Genomic DNA, 16,818 nt, shown 5'->3' on the forward strand with positions numbered 1-16,818 from the left:
ATGAGTAATAAGTGCTTATTACTTATGTAGACCAGCCTTCATGAAAAACCAATAGATATGCCAATTTAAAGAGAGTATTAACGGCTATAGAATATATTGTTCATATTAGATCACATATATTAAACAATGCCGTGTTTGTCCAACATATACCAATAGTTAATAACTACTAATATCTTAATTCCACTGGCCTTCATATGTACCAATGCATATACCACGAGAAAAAAAAAATAAAAATTAACTAATTCTTTTCTCTTGTAACCATTTCTCCAAATTCTCAGGTGTATCGAGAGTCCAAGTTTTAAATTCATATGTTATCGTAATTTTAGTCGGGAAGGTCCATCTATATCGGATGTTGTTTTTTCTCAAGATGTTTGTAAGATGCGCATACTGTCGCCTTCTTATTCGTGTGAGATAGGAGAGATCTGGTAGAATTTTAATTCTCTTATACGGTTCTGGCAGTGGATTTTCTCTATACATTTTTAGGATCTTCTCTCGTATTTGAAGGTTTACACAACCCATCAAAATATCACGCGGTGTTTCTGGAGGTAAGGCTGGTGCTTTTGCGGGTCTGTAATAGCGGTCCCATATAGGTATATGGGATTCTTGTGTAATCCCCAAATTTGAGAATAGGTCTTTGAGAAAATTTTCTAAAGTATCATTTGTTAGGTTCTCCGGAATTCCTCTTATTCTCAAATTAATTCGTCTTGCACAATCTTCAAAATCTGCAATCTTCAATTCCAGGGCCTCTATTTTTGTAGTATTCTGAATAATGTTATCTTGATGAGTCAAATCTTGTATAATTAAATTTTCTAATTTCTCTTCATTTATTTTCACCCGTGAGGCAACGGATAGTAAATCAGTTCTCAATCCCTGCATCTGTGTTTGTATTTCAGATTTTATCTTCTCAAATTGATCGTCCAGAGCCATTTTAAGTTGCTCCTGAATTATGGGGGTTAAATCTCCTACAGGAGCTGGATTGATTTTTTGATGTTCTTCCTCCCCTAAGCTTATATTCAACGTTTGTTCCAATACTGATCTTTCATTCTCAGGTTAAGAAGCTTGTGGTGAAAAAAAGGATAGTCTTTTCTATGGTTTATCTTTTTTCTTGTCCCTTTTCTCTCTTCTGAGGGATTTCTTAGAGGGCTTTTTTGCAGCCATTTTTTTTCTTTTTTTTCTTTCTTTTTTTTTTTCTTCTTTTCCTTCCCTTCTCTATTTTCTCCCCACAGTGGTGCCCATAAATAAGTAAAACTCTATTTTGCACTTAAATCTTTTCTTCTTATGTAGTTTCGATGAGATAGATACTATAAAGTTATATATCTTGTCTTAATAGAGCTTATGTGTAATGGTACTGCTGATTATCAAATATGTTACTCTTGAAAAATTAAGGAGATTGTTTAACATTCCATATTTGGGAGAATACCACAGCCTAACAGTCAATAAGAGATATCAAACTTTATCCACAGATTTTATCCAGTAATTCAGCAATAATTCAACAGAATCGGTAAAAAATCGAAGCACAAAGAAAATCCACTTATCTGAAAAGTGTAATGTTCCCCAAGTGTCTATGTCAGCATATGTGTAATGATAATGCTGATTATTAGACTTGCGCATTCGTCTTCGGGCGAACATGAAAACGAGCACGAAGAGGCCGTTTTTTTGTTCGTTCCGAATACACGCCGAAGAGAATACAGTGCCGGCAAAACGTAGGAGAAGACGAAGACTCACATCCACGAAGAATCGAAGATTCTTCGTGATCGTCTTCGTTTTTGCCACGCAGCCGCCAAAATTTCAAACAGGAGTGAGCTGATCTCGTCTGTCCAATCAGCTCACTCTTGTGACATCACGCTAAGGGTCTCGTCCAATGCCTGTGCTGCTGTTTTTTGAATTCTGAAGGCGCCTTTATAAGACCAGAGCTTGCCTGAGAGATCCATTCATTTTTCGCTGTGACTGCTTTGGCAACACTGCTGTGCTGCATCCGAGCGTTACAGAGAGATTGTTCTGTTCTGTGTGAGACTGGTAAGCCTTAGCCTGCCATTTCTCACAGTGTACTTCATCCTCATTTCAGTGCTACTTAATATAATTAATAATAATAATTTGATTCATTTAATTTTTTTTTTCTTTAATTTGTCATCAGCTGTAGTGTAAGTGCTGTTGAGTTGACAGTGCACCCAGTGTCTCAGTGGCACTGGGGTGCCCTTGCCCTGGGCTGGCACTAGTGCCTACTGCCTGTCCTGCTTAAATAAATTAAATAGAATTTATAAATAATAATTTAATAGAGTCTATAATTTAATAGTTCATTATAATATTATATATATATATATTTGTCAGTCATATATATATATATATACTATAGTATACTAGTGTAGAGTGTACTGTAGACATTCATCTACTAGTGTCTAAGTTAAAAATAGTAATATTAATTAATATAATTAATAATTGAATTCATTATAAAATTATATATATATTTCTCAGTTATAGTTAGTAATAGTATACTAGTGTAGAGTGTACTGTAGACATTCAAGACATCTACTAGTGTCTAATCTAAAATCAGTAATATCAATAATTCTATAATTCTTTCTTATCTTAATAGTTAATTAAATTAGCTATAACTAAAAGTAATAATATTAATTAATTACTACTAGCGTATAGTTCAGCTAATCTTATTAGTACTGGTGCTGCAGCTCTATAGTTTGTGCTTTGTTTTAGCAACAGCAAGAGACCAAGTCAATTTTTCTTAATTAATAATCTTTCATTTTATTTCATTTGTTTTGCTCACCTCAGTCCATCAGTGAAGTGAACTTGTTGGGCTAGTGAGTGCAGCCGCATAAGTGCTGTGTTTTTTTTTGATCAGCAAGCAGTGACGTTAACTGTTCTGCAAAGATTTTCTCATTTATTTTACATTTTATTTCAATTTTATTAAAAGTACCCTTAGTGTTTTGCTCACCTCAGTCTATCAGTGAAGTGAACTTGTTGGGCTAGTGAGTGCAGCCGCATAAGTGCGAAGACAGGAGGCTTCGTATTTTCGCATATCCTTCTTTACTGAAACCTCCAGCAGCAAAGGAGTTAACAACAATAATAACAACAACCAATCAGAAAGAACAGGACCCTATAACAGTCCAGGCGTCCATCAACTCCGCCTCTTTCTTTGCTGCTTGACCTCCAGGTGAGCACCTTCCAATTATGAATTATAGCTCTTTTTATTTGTATTTGGTCTATTTCGTTTTATTTATATGATTTAGGAGTTTTCTCTTATTTTCATTGGTGTTTATTTTCATTCATCCATATTCGTTACTGTCATTTTCAGTTTATTTTTCCTATTTGTCTCTTTGACTGTGCCTTTTAGCCTTGTTAGGCCTGTACTATTCTATCTCCTACCTGGGTTTTTGTCTTTGCTCTTCTCCCTGCCTTCCACGCGGGTCCCTTCTGGCGCTGTCTGGCTGCCTTTATCTCCTGCTCGCCCCCTCCCTCCGCTGGGTTTTTCCCTTCGTGCCTTTGAGGCCGACCGCGTGCGCGTCTCTTTTCATAGTAACATAGTAACATAGTAACATAGTTCATAAGGTTGAAAAAAGACCAAAGTCCATCAAGTTCAACCTATATACATATTGTGTCCCTACTGTGTTGATCCAGAGGAAGGCAAAAAACCCTTATGAAGCAGATGCCAATTGCCCCATACCAGGGGGAAAATTCCTTCCCGACTCCAAATATGGCAATCAGAATAAATCCCTGGATCAACGTTCTGTCCCTATTAATCTAATATCCATAACTTGTAATATTATTGCTTTCAAGAAACACGTCCAGGCTCCTTTTGAACTCTTTTATTGAGTTTACCATCACCACTTCCTCTGGCAGAGAGTTCCATAATCTCACCGCTCTTACTGTAAAGAACCCCCGTCTGTGCTGGTGTAGAAACCTTCTTTCCTCCAGCCGTAGAGGATGTCCCCTTGTTATAGATACAGTCGCGGGGCGGGTTGGTTCTCTCCGGCTCGCGTGTACCGCTCGGGGGTTTGTGAGCGGCGGTTCGCCGCGCGTCTCGTCTGTTGGACGTTACGCGGCGGTTTTCTTTGAAAGCCAGCCGCGTACGCGTCCCCTTCATCTCGGCGCGGTGCAGTTCACCGGCCGAGAAATTCCTTGGATGTTTGTGGCGCGAGGGGATTTCTTCCCCTCTACACCACGTGTTTCTCAGTCCCTGGCCGGTCGGATTGTTTTTTGCCGGCTCCGTTCAGGTTTACCTCCGTTTCTGCTGGGGATTGTTTCAGCAAGTTTATAATAATTCAAAAAAAAAAAAAAAAAAAGACACTCGTGATTTGTATGGGGGTGAACCCCTCCTCATTGATATGTCAGCTGCTTTTCTGGGTTCTGGACACACCATGCATAGGTGTTTATGTTCTGCACTGGCCCCACTCTGAACCCTGGGTGAACCCCTTACTTATATTAACCTTGAGATTGAGGGTACCCCCCCTCTACCCTCCTTGGTTGGTGGTTTCTGAGGGTGTTCCCTCTCCACCTTTATTGTATCGTACCTGTCTGGGTCTCGGGGGCGAAACCCCCTGCGGATTTGTGTTCTGTTGGGCCTGGGTGAACCCCTCTCTTTTCAAGAAACATCCGCTCATTTCTATCCATTTGTGTTTTTCAGAAACACAGTACTGGCAGTATGGCTGATGAAGGTGACACACCTCTTCCTGCGGCCCTACAGGCCTGGCTTCGTTCGGCTATCGCAGCTGCTATTCCTACGGCTTTGGCAGAGACCCAACAAGCCCGCCTGACACTGACCGTGTCATCTCTACCTGGGGCTGAAGATTCGGAGGCTGGTAGCTCTCCTCCCCTGACTGAGCGAGAGAACCCTCGCAAGCGCCCCTGGGGCGATGCCTCCTCGACATCGGGCAAAGGCAAAGCCCCTCTCAAGAGGCACTGTGTCACCCTTCCCCCTGCGGGGTCTGATCCCGACGCTTCTCCATCCAGGGAGTTGGTCGAAGAATACGAAGTTTTGGATGAGTATCGTGCTGGTTCTTCTGGCTCGCCACCTCCCACCGACTTCGGGCGAGATGTGACACCTGATTTCCCCAAGCCTACATCCTCGGGGCCCGACCAGCCCTTTGAGGTCGTGGATGCCCTCGGCTTCCCACTTTTTGATCCTCGGGCTCTCCGCCACCCACGATCAGCGGAGTGGACACCGTCCGCTCACATCGCGGAATTCATGAAATTTTGGCTGCGACGCCCCCTGGACAAGGAGGTTCGTCAGCGCTTGCGGTCTGAGTGCCCTAGACCTACCCTGCCTGCCAAGGTATCGAATACGCCAGAATTCGATCAATCATTTGTTACCTTCCTTTCTGGCACAGGAAGAGACCCCCGGAAGGGTATTGAATTGGGGCTGCGGGCAGCGCAAGATAAACTTCTGGACGCTACCGGGCCGCTAGCTCAGGTGTTCTAGATGGCCGACGAGGCCCTAACTGAAGGCTCTCCTTTGGACGCCCACCTGGTTCGGGAATGGATCCAGAGGGCGTTTTGTCTCCTGGGCAATGCCAACTGCGCCATCTCGGCGGAACGGCGCAAGGCCGCCCTCTTCAAATTGGATGCGAAGCTGGCCGATCTCGCCCCAAAGGAACTGGGCCCTGATGCCAATGGCCTCCTCTTCGGAGAGAAGTTCATAAAGAACTTAAGCCAGCATGTCAACGTATTCACTTCCCTTAACAAAGCGCAAACATCCATGAAACGTGTCTTTCGCTCCGGGGAGCGTTTTTCCTCCAGGGCTGGCCGGCAGAGGGGTCATGCCGCCAGCAGAGTCGCCTTCGGCTCCAGACCCCGTTTTCCCCACGCTTCGACGACCTACCGGGCCCAAGACCACGCCCCGTTCGGCCGTGGCTACGCTAGGGGCAGAGGCTCCTCCACCTTCCGAGGGAAGACGCCTGCGGGTAAGTGTTTGTCCTCTCCTTCCCCTTATTCCGGTTGCGGGTCGGTTGGCTCATTTCACCCTTGCCTGGTCCACCCTCACCTCCGACCCCATGGTCCTCGAGACCGTGTCGGGTTTTCGTCTAGAGTTTGTTTCCCCTCCGTGTCAGGTTTCCCCTCCCTTTTCCCCCCACGTAGCGCGCAGCTCCCGGGCCCTGGTAGATTCCGAGTTGTCCTCTCTCCGCGTGAAGGGCGCCATCGAGCGGGCCCCCGGCCCTCCCTGTTTCCTGAGCAAGATCTTCCTCGTGCGCAAGAAATCGGGAGATTTCCGCCCTGTGATCAACCTCCGCTCCCTGAACGCGCTAGTGGTATATCGCCACTTCAAAATGGAAGGTATCCACCTTCTGAGGGATCTCCTCCGCAAGAACGACTGGTTCACGCGGCTGGATTTGAAGGACGCCTATTTGACGGTTCCAGTCTGTCCGGGGGATCGGAGATATCTCCAATTTCGTTGGCAAGGGGGTCTGTGGCAGTTCACGTGCCTTCCGTTCGGTCTCAGCTCCGCGCCCTGGTGCTTCACGAAGTTGCTGAAGCCGGTGTTAGAGTATCTTCGCGCTCGCGGCGTGCGGTGCATCGTCTATTTGGACGATGTGCTCCTCATGGCCTCCGACAGGGAATCCCTGATCCGGGACACGGTCTTAGCAGTCCGCTTGTTCCAGGACCTCGGCTTTATCATCAACGAGGCAAAGTCGGTCCTAGTCCCTACCCAGTTGATTCAGTTCCTGGGTTTCACCGTGGACTCGGTGTCGGCGGTTCTCCGGTTACCTCGGGACAAGGTTTTGGCCATCAAGAAGGAGATTCGGAGACTGCTCCGATCTTCGATGGTTTCCCTCAGGGCTCTCGCTCGCGTTATCGGTCTTCTCTCGGCCTCTATTCAGGCCATTTTTCCCGGACCCCTCCACTATCGGGCTCTCCAGCGTTTGAAGACTCGTCATCTTCGCGCGGCGGGCTCTTACGACCATTTCGTCCCTTTGTCCGACGAAGCGCGTTTGGAACTTCGTTGGTGGCTCTCGCACATGGACGCCTGGAACGGTCGGGCCATCTTCGGCTCGGTTCCGGATTTCGTCCTGGAGTCGGACGCCAGCCTACTTGGCTGGGGCGCAGCGTGCGGGGAGACGGCGACGGGGGGTCTCTGGTCCGACGGGGAGCGTGGACTCCACATCAACTGTTTGGAACTAATTGCGGGTTCCTTCGCCGTCCGCAGTTTTACCAAACATGTTACCCACTGCTCCCTTGTCCTGCGCATGGACAACGTGTCCGCGGTACGGTATATCAACCGGTTAGGGGGTACGAGGTCGAGGCTCCTTACGGAACTCACCAAGGACCTCTACCAGTACTGTCTGGACAATCACCTGTCCATTCGGGCGGAGTATCTGCCCGGGAAGGAGAATCTGGTGGCGGATTGGTTCTCGCGCCACTGGAGGGACGCCAGCGACTGGCGCCTTCTTCGGGGGGTGTTTCTGGCTCTGGATCGGTCGCGGGGTCCTTTTCGTCTGGACCTCTTCGCGTCCAGGCTGAATCGCCAGACCGATGCCTTTTTCAGCTGGTTGCCGGATCCGCTCTCTCAGGCGGCGGATGCCTTTCTGCAGGTCTGGCCTCGTCGGGGCGCCTACGCGTTCCCGCCGTTTTCTATGATCCTGCGCACTCTCCACTGCCTCGGCAGACAGGGGGCTACGGTTCTGGTGGTCACTCCCTTGTGGAGGACGCAACCGTGGTTCCCGCTGCTGTTGGAGTTGTCTTGCGCCGATCCCCTTCTCCTTCCCGCCTCTCCGGATCTGCTTTTGGACCCGGAGGGGAATTCCCATCCTCTCATTCTCCAGGATCGCCTGTCGTTGGTGGCCTGGCTAGTTTCCGGGGATCCTGGGATGTGTCGGGACTATCGTCGGGGGCTAGAGACCTTCTCTGGGGTTCTTGGGCCCCGGGAACGCGTAAGTCCTATCTGCAGGCCTGGAATGTGTGGTGTCGCTGGTGTGTGGAACACGGTTGCGATCCCACTACGGCCCCTATTGTTGCCGTGTTGAATTTCTTCGCGCACCTTTATTCCCTGGGTAAGTCATATCGGACTATTAATTTGTTCCGATCGGCTATCTCCGCCGCCCATGTCCCTGTGGCGGGCCTGGGTGTCGGCAAGGACCCGTCGGTGTGTCGTCTCCTCCGCGGGATTCGGCTTGCGCGTCCCCCTGCGGCTCGGTACTCTTCTTTCTGGGACGTCTCGCGGGTCCTAGATTTCATCGAGGCTTGGCCGGATAATGTCCGCCTTTCCTTTCGTCAGCTTTCTGCCAAGACTGCTTTGTTGTTGTGTTTGGTGTCCTTTCGGCGGGTGGCTGACGTTCTGGCGTTCGATGTTGACTCCTTTTCCTTTTCTCCTGTTGGGGTGTCAGTCTCAGTCTCTCGGAGGACTAAATCTCAGTCGGTTTCTGTTTCCTACCCTTATTTCCCGGATAGGCCCAGGCTCTGCGTAGCGCAGTGTGTTCAAGCTTACCTTGCGGCCTCTCGTCAGTTTCGTGTTTCTTCTTCGGGTCCCCTCTTCATTCCCTATGTGCGTCCGTTTCGGCCGGTCTCCTCTCCCACGTTGGCCAGATGGATCCGTTCGATCCTTGGCCTGGCTGGCATTGAGGCTTCGTTTGGGGCTCACTCGGTGCGGGGCGCCGCAGCGACGGCGGCCTTGTCCCTTGGGAGCTCGCTCTCTGATGTCTTGTCCGCAGCTGACTGGTCGCGCAAGTCTACGTTTCGCACTTTTTTTTTTCGTCCTCTGCCGCATGCCTCCTGTGCGCTGTTGCGGCGTTAAAATTGCAAAATACGAAGCCTCCTGTCTTGTGGTAAAATTAGGGATTAATCTAGCCTTGGTGCTGTATTAATCTAAATTTTATGAAAGACAGGAGGCGAGTATTTTCCCTCCCTTTTCTTTTCCCTCCCTGTATCTTGGGGGGTCCTGGTGGGTGCCGATTTGCTGTACCTTTTTTCATGCTGTTTCTTCCAGGTGACTACTTCGTTCGCCTGGTATTGTCATGTTATCTCTGTTTTTTCAGGTCGCTCTGCTGCCCTGTGAGTGGTTCCGATTTCCATTTCCTGGTTGCCTATGGATTTTCTGCCTGTTCTGAGGCTGCTGTTCCTGCCTTTGGTTCATGTCGTTTGGTACACCTGTTCGGCGCCACTGCAAAGAAAGAGGAGGAGTTGATGGACGCCTGGACTGTTATAGGGTCCTGTTCTTTCTGATTGCTTGTTGTTATTATTGTTGTTAACTCCTTTGCTGCTGGAGGTTTCAGTAAAGAAGGATATGCGAAAATACTCGCCTCCTGTCTTTCATAAAATTTAGATTAATACAGCACCAAGGCTAGATTAATCCCTAATTCTTTTCAAGAAAAATTGACTGTGACGAGCTGTACTAAGCAAAGCTTCAAGCTACTAGCTGTAGTACTAAAATAATTCTAATCTTCTTTAATCTTAATCTATAATATATTATAAATAATATATAACAATATAAATTCTAATTCATAATCTATAATATAAGTAATTCTAATTCTAAATTCTAATTCATAATCTATATTCTTCTATCTATAATACATAATATATAAGTAAATTATTTCTAATCTATTAATATTATATAACTTAATATTAATTAATAAATCATACTGAATCTGATTTAACCTCACTTTAGTTTAGTGGGTTTGAGAGCGTCTGCCTAAAGGTAGACTTATAGTAAGGAAATATAGCTTTAGGCTAGCATAGTAGTAGGCTAAGCTCTTAGGCCCGTGTAAATTCAAATTAAAAATAAAATACTGCTAGTTATTAAATAGTTAATCTTGAGTTAATAATTTAAATAACTTTAGCACTTTGCCAGATTGCACACAACAGCACAGTGCAGTAGTGCATAGTTTTACTTTTTAAGCAGTAGCACTGAAGAGAACTTCCTCTAATTTTTTTGTCTTTAATTCATTTTTCCTTTTTTTTATTTTTTTTTTATTTATTTTTTTTTTATAGTTTTTTAAACACTACACTACACTACACACACAACACAAAATTTGAAATGGATCCTCCTTTTGGGACTAAGGAGGGACAAGCTCCATCTTTCTTTCTTTGACAGCACACTGGTGGCAGCCCGGTGTGTCTAAGGAAGCTGCTGCAGCAGGCTACTGATCTTTCCTTCTCCATGCAGAAGTGATGGATGAAAAGCACACTTCCCAAAATATTCTGCATGCAATGAGGAAAATGTTTAGCCTTTGGATGGGAGCAGAGGCGGGCACCAATGTTGAAGTTGGTTTTGTGGTAACTGACGGAGGTGCCAATATGGTGAAAGCGCTGTGAGATGGTCATATTGTTGGTGTGCGCTGTGCAGCCCACATCATCCATCTTGTAGTGAAGGCAGCAATGTCAGAAGGAACTAATGTGGCAGCAGTAGTTCTGTCCCGCTGCAGAAAGATCGCTGGGCACTTTCACCATAGTGTTAAGGCTAGCCAACTTTTGAGGGAAGAGCAAGAGAGGTCAGGTCTTCCCGTACACTGCCTACGCCAGGATGTCAGTACACGGTGGAACTCCACGTTAGACATGCTGGAGAGGATTTTGGAGCAGCAGAGGGCAATCCATAATCTTGCCTCAGAGCACAATATTGGGATTACCTCTCCATTGAATAGGGAGGATTGGACAGTGATCGCCCAGCTAGTGGCAGTCCTTAAACCATTCAGGGATGCCACAGAAAATTTAAGCTCAAACACTGCCAGTCTGGCCCAGGTAATCCCAGTGTTCTCCCATCTAGGCAGCAAGATGGATGTGTTCCTTGGAAACCGTGAGGCTGTTCAAGGTGGCACTCTACATCCTGACGTAGCAGCCATAGCCAGGAAGCTGAAGGATCTGCTAAAAGTACACCTTCGCAAACGAATGGAAGAGAGTCCCGAAATGATGCTAGCGTGCCTTTGCGATCCAAGAATTAAGGGAAAGCTAGCTTTGAAATTTAATGTTCTCAGTAGCTACCGGGAGCAATTGGTCAACAAGGTGCGTGACTGGCAGCGTAGGAGGGAGAGGTGCAGGAGGAGGAAGAGATGATGTGGTCTGCTACTCCTAGCAGCAGCATCAGCAGCAGTGCCACAAGCAGCACAACACAGCTGAGTGGAGCAGCTGCGTTTTGGGAAGAGGCACTTGGGAGTATAGTTGGACCATCTGACAGAGCTAGCAGCAGAAAGGAGAGTAGTGCTGCTGAAATGGTCAAACTTTACCTCTGTGAAGTTCCTTCTGCGCCTAATGTTGATCCTCTTAGCTACTGGGATGAAAAGAAGAGTGTGTGGCCTGCACTCTCATGGGTTGCGCAGCAGCTACTATCATGTCCGCCAACCACTGTTCAAAGTGAGCGCGTGTTTTCTATGACTGGAAACATACTGAGTCCACAGCGCTCACGCATGGCACCTCATCTGATGGAGCAGATTGCCTTTCTTAAATTCAATCTGCCCAAGTTGGGTTACCCAACTCTTAGCTTGGAAAGTTAATTTTTTTTCTCTGTAATGTTTAAGGTAGTTTCTCCCCCTGGTTGCACGTGTTTGTGGTGTGGCAACGTCTGCTACCTCCGCCGGTGTAGCCAATTTACGCTAGGGCCTAGTGTCTGAGTTCTGGAAGTCCGCTCCCAAACGCCAAGGACTGACAGTCTTCGGATGCTTTGCCCTGGGGTGAAACAGGTGAGCGGGTTGCCAATTGCCCACTCATTCGCCTTTTCCAATGCTGCTGCTGCTGCTGGTGGTGGTGGTGCCAGCGTCTCTTCAATGCCAGTTCGCTTCCTGGCTAGTGTCATGCCTCAAATGTCCCTAATGGTAAGGGCAGTTTCTCCCCCCTGGTTGCACTTGCTGCGGTGTGGCAACGCCTGCTACCTCCGCCAGTGTAGCCAGCTTACGCTAGGGCCTTGTGTCTGAGTTCTGGAAGTCCGCTCCCAAACGCCAACGACTGACAGTGTTTGGATGCTTTGCCCTGGGGTGAAACAGGTGAGTGGGTCGCCAATTGCCCACTCATTCGCCTTTCCCAATTCTGCTGCTGCTGCTGGTGGTGCCAGCGTCTCTTCAATGCCAGTTCGCTTCCTGGCTGGTGTCATGCCTCAAATGTGCCTAATGGTAAGGGCAGTTTCTCCTCCCTGGTTGCACTTGCTGCGGTGTGGCAACGCCTGCTACCTCCGCCAGTGTAGCCAGCTTACGCTAGGGCCTTGTGTCTGAGCTCTGGAAGTCTGCTGCCAAACGTCTAAGACTGACAGTGTTTGGGTGCTTTGCCCTGGGGTGAAACAGGTGAGTGGGTCGCCAATTGCCCACTCATTCGCCTTTCCCATTTTTCAATGCTGCTGCTGGTGGTGGTTGTGGTGGTGGTTGTGGTGGTGCCAGCATCTCTTCTGTGCCAGTTCGCTTCCTGGCTAGAGTCATGCCCAAAATGTCCCTAACGGTAAGGGCAGTTTCTCCCCCCTGGCTGCGTCTGTTTGCGGTGTGGCAACGCCTGCTACCTCCGCCGGAGTGGCTAGCTTACGCTAGGGCCTAGTGTCTGAGCTCTGGAAGTCTGCTGCCAAACGTCTAAGACTGACAGTGTTTGGGTGCTTTGCCCTGGGGTGAAACAGGTGAGTGGGTCGCCAATTGCCCACTCATTCGCCTTTCCCATTTTTCAATGCTGCTGCTGGTGGTGGTTGTGGTGGTGGTTGTGGTGGTGCCAGCATCTCTTCTGTGCCAGTTCGCTTCCTGGCTAGAGTCATGCCCAAAATGTCCCTAACGGTAAGGGCAGTTTCTCCCCCCTGGCTGCGTCTGTTTGCGGTGTGGCAACGCCTGCTACCTCCGCCGGAGTGGCCAGCTTACGCTAGGGCCTAGTGTCTGAGCTCTGGAAGTCTGCTGCCAAACGTCTAAGACTGACAGTGTTTGGGTGCTTTGCCCTGGGGTGAAACAGGTGAGTGGGTCGCCAATTGCTCACTCATTCGCCTTTCCCATTTTTCAATGCTGCTGCTGGTGGTGGTTGTGGTGGTGGTTGTGGTGGTGCCAGCATCTCTTCTGTGCCAGTTCGCTTCCTGGCTAGAGTCATGCCCAAAATGTCCCTAACGGTAAGGGCAGTTTCTCCCCCCTGGCTGCCTCTGTCTGCGGTGTGGCAACGCCTGCTACCTCCGCCGGAGTGGCCAGCTTACGCTAGGGCCTAGTGTCTGAGCTCTTGAAGTCTGCTGCCAAACGTCTAAGACTGACAGTGTTTGGGTGCTTTGCCCTGGGGTGAAACAGGTGAGTGGGTCGCCAATTGCCCACTCATTCGCCTTTCCCATTTTTCACTGCTGCTGCTGGTGGTGGTGGTGCCAGCATCTCTTCCGTGCCAGTTTGCTTCCTGGCTAGAGTCATGCCCAAAATGTCCCTAACGGTAAGGGCAGTTTCTCCCCCCTGGCTGCCTCTGTTTGTGGTGTGGCAACGCCTGCTACCTCCGCCGGAGTGGCCAGCTTACGCTAGGGCCTAGTGTCTGAGCTCTGGAAGTCTGCTGCCAAACGTCTAAGACTTGACAGTGTTTGGGTGCTTTGCCCTGGGGTGAAACAGGTGAGTGGGTCGCCAATTGCCCACTCATTCGCCTTTCCCATTTTTCAATGCTGCTGCTGGTGGTGGTGGTGCCAGCATCTCTTCCGTGCCAGTTTGCTTCCTGGCTAGAGTCATGCCCAAAATGTCCCTAACGGTAAGGGCAGTTTCTCCCCCCTGGCTGCCTCTGTCTGCGGTGTGGCAACGCCTGCTACCTCCGCCGGAGTAGCCAGCTTACGCTAGGGCCTAGTGTCTGAGCTCTGGAAGTCTGCTGCCAAACGTCTAAGACTGACAGTGTTTGGGTGCTTTGCCCTGGGGTGAAACAGGTGAGTGGGTCGCCAATTGCCCACTCATTCGCCTTTCCCATTTTTCAATGCTGCTGCTGGTGGTGGTTGTGGTGGTGGTTGTGGTGGTGCCAGCATCTCTTCTGTGCCAGTTCGCTTCCTGGCTAGAGTCATGCCCAAAATGTCCCTAACGGTAAGGGCAGTTTCTCCCCCCTGGCTGCGTCTGTTTGCGGTGTGGCAACGCCTGCTACCTCCGCCGGAGTGGCCAGCTTACGCTAGGGCCTAGTGTCTGAGCTCTGGAAGTCTGCTGCCAAACGTCTAAGACTGACAGTGTTTGGGTGCTTTGCCCTGGGGTGAAACAGGTGAGTGGGTCGCCAATTGCCCACTCATTCGCCTTTCCCATTTTTCAATGCTGCTGCTGGTGGTGGTTGTGGTGGTGGTTGTGGTGGTGCCAGCATCTCTTCTGTGCCAGTTCGCTTCCTGGCTAGAGTCATGCCCAAAATGTCCCTAACGGTAAGGGCAGTTTCTCCCCCCTGGCTGCGTCTGTTTGCGGTGTGGCAACGCCTGCTACCTCCGCCGGAGTGGCCAGCTTACGCTAGGGCCTTGTGTCTGAGCTCTGGAAGTCCGCTGCCAAACGTCTAGGACTGACAGTGTTTGGATGCTTTGCTCTGGGGTGAAACAGGTGAGTGGGTCGCCAATTGCCCACTCATTCGCCTTTTCCATTTCCTTTTCCATTTCCATTTCATTATTTTCCTTCTGATACACAACCAACCAAACATAACACACACAATAACACAAATAACACAGTGACATAATACATAACACATATAACACACAGTGACAACACACATAACACACATAACACATACACGTACAATGCACAAATCACAAGGACCTTTCCTCTTGTTATTTGTCCTGGCCTTCACTTCTACACTCACTAGCATTAACGCTATAACTCACACTTCATACTATAACATTTTTCCATCCACATACCTGCCAACAGACCCAACTTTTTCAGGGACAGTCCTGCTTTTTTCAAGTCCTGTCCCATCTAATTTAGCTATCTAGGTATGCAAATACACGTTGGTAGTTATAGCTCGGTAGGTAGCACTAGTATAAACATTAAATAAATATAATAAAGTACTAAATAATAAATCTAACTTTAAAATACATTTAAATAAACCCCTTAATTTTTTAAAACCCATTAAAATTAAAATTAAATTATTATTTAGACATAATACATCTTTAACCAAACCAGTGCACTGCTACTAATCTTAAACATAACCGTACATTAACCCTAAGCTATTTTTTAGTTCTTGTCCAACATTTTTCCATCCGCATACCTGCCAACACACCTAAGATTTTGGTGGACAGTCCTGCTTTTTTCCAGTCCTGTCCAGTAAAAGTTGGGTTGTTGCAAAGTATGCCATTGTGAATAGGTAGCAAATGTTAGGCATGTATTACAAGTGGTCCAAAATCAATTTAAAAATGTAAAATAATCCCTATTCTTTTATTAAACATCTATGGATGTGTGACTGTGTATGTATGATAAACGGAGGCCAAGTTCCTTGGAGCATTTGTCTCTAGGTCATTTTGTGTACAGTACACCTCAGTACGTGTGTGCAACTCTATTGGTCGTTTCGGCAGGGGGCTGGCCTGCCATCAACGAATGAAGTGCGTTCTGCAATTCACTTGTTGATGCCAGACCAGCCCCCTGCCGAAACGACCAATAGAGTTGCACACACGTTCCTTCACGGCAGCTGCTGCTGCTCCGATGTGTTGTTAACCCCGTATTAACCCCTGCTAGGCAACCGGGAAGGAAACGAAGATTAAACGAGCACGAAGAATGTCCGCGAATATTCGCCAGAAGAGAAGACAGGAACGGGCGAATATTCGTGGAATACGAAGGTTTTTTTCCCCCCGAAGACGAGCACGAAGACGAACACGAAGAGCCCCCTGGTGCCCAAGTCTACTGATTATCAAGTATGTTACTCTTGAAAAATTAAGGAGATTGTTTAACGTTCCATATTTGGGAGAATACCACAGCCTAACAATCAATAAGAGATATCAGATTTTATCCACAGATTTTATCCAGTAATTCAGCAGTAATTCAGCAAAATCAGTAAAAAATCTCCAAGTGTCTATATCAGCATATGCTGAGGTTTAGTAGTTCGGTACCTCCACCATCATAAACGCCGGACTCCAATCTACACAGGCTACGCAGCCGTCCACCCCGCGGGTTAATCTTCCACTCGGCCGGACCGGACCGCAACTCAGTCTCTTCTTGGATCTCCCGGTCTCGCACGGCAGATCCTGCTTTGCTGCTGTGAGTATGGGAGCGAGTGCGGCAACAAATACGTCTCCGGTTGCTCCGGTTGCGGCGGTTGTGTTAATGCCGGTTATGCCGACAGACTCCCGGTACTCTACCAATTTTGCTGGGCCTTTCGCGCCCTAGACTCCATTACCACAAGCGTGACACGCGCGCATGTTACGTCATGGCTCCACCCCCTCTTTGGGGCAAACTTGACACTCACAACTGTTTTGGGACATAAGTAGCACTGTGGGAAATGTTGCTTGTGAAGTCAGGGTGCCCCAGGGCAATTTATGTGTTTTTCAAATAGACTTTTAAATGCAGGGTTTATCCCAGTTCTAAACAAAACATTTTGGGGCTAGAACACAACATGGACAGTGCGCCCAAAAATGGCACCATGACATTTTGGGCTGGTATACAATTATTTCCAGAGCTGGTTTTAATTCCCAATCCAGCACTGATATCAACTATATCTGACTGAAAAGACCTATGAGACGCTGAAACATTATTCTGGTGTTTATTGTAGGTGAAACCACTTGGCAATTGTAGACAGGCTAGACTGCCTTCCATATGGGATCAGGTATATATACTCATGAAGCTTTTTTTCTGTATAAGTGATTTTGTTTGATGTGTTTTGAAATGGGTACCATCTCAGAGGTTGTTATGACACCCTGCTAGACTTTGATTGAGCATCTTCCACATAGTTGTAATAGAACTAGTGTATTTGGCCACGATTCATCCATTCCAACCAATTATATCATGAAATATGGTAATGAAAAGC

The sequence above is a fragment of the Sceloporus occidentalis genome, unplaced genomic scaffold, assembly GCF_023333645.1.
Source record: "Sceloporus occidentalis isolate IW3139 unplaced genomic scaffold, rSceOcc1.0.p SCAF_71, whole genome shotgun sequence".
NCBI lineage: Eukaryota > Metazoa > Chordata > Lepidosauria > Squamata > Phrynosomatidae > Sceloporus > Sceloporus occidentalis.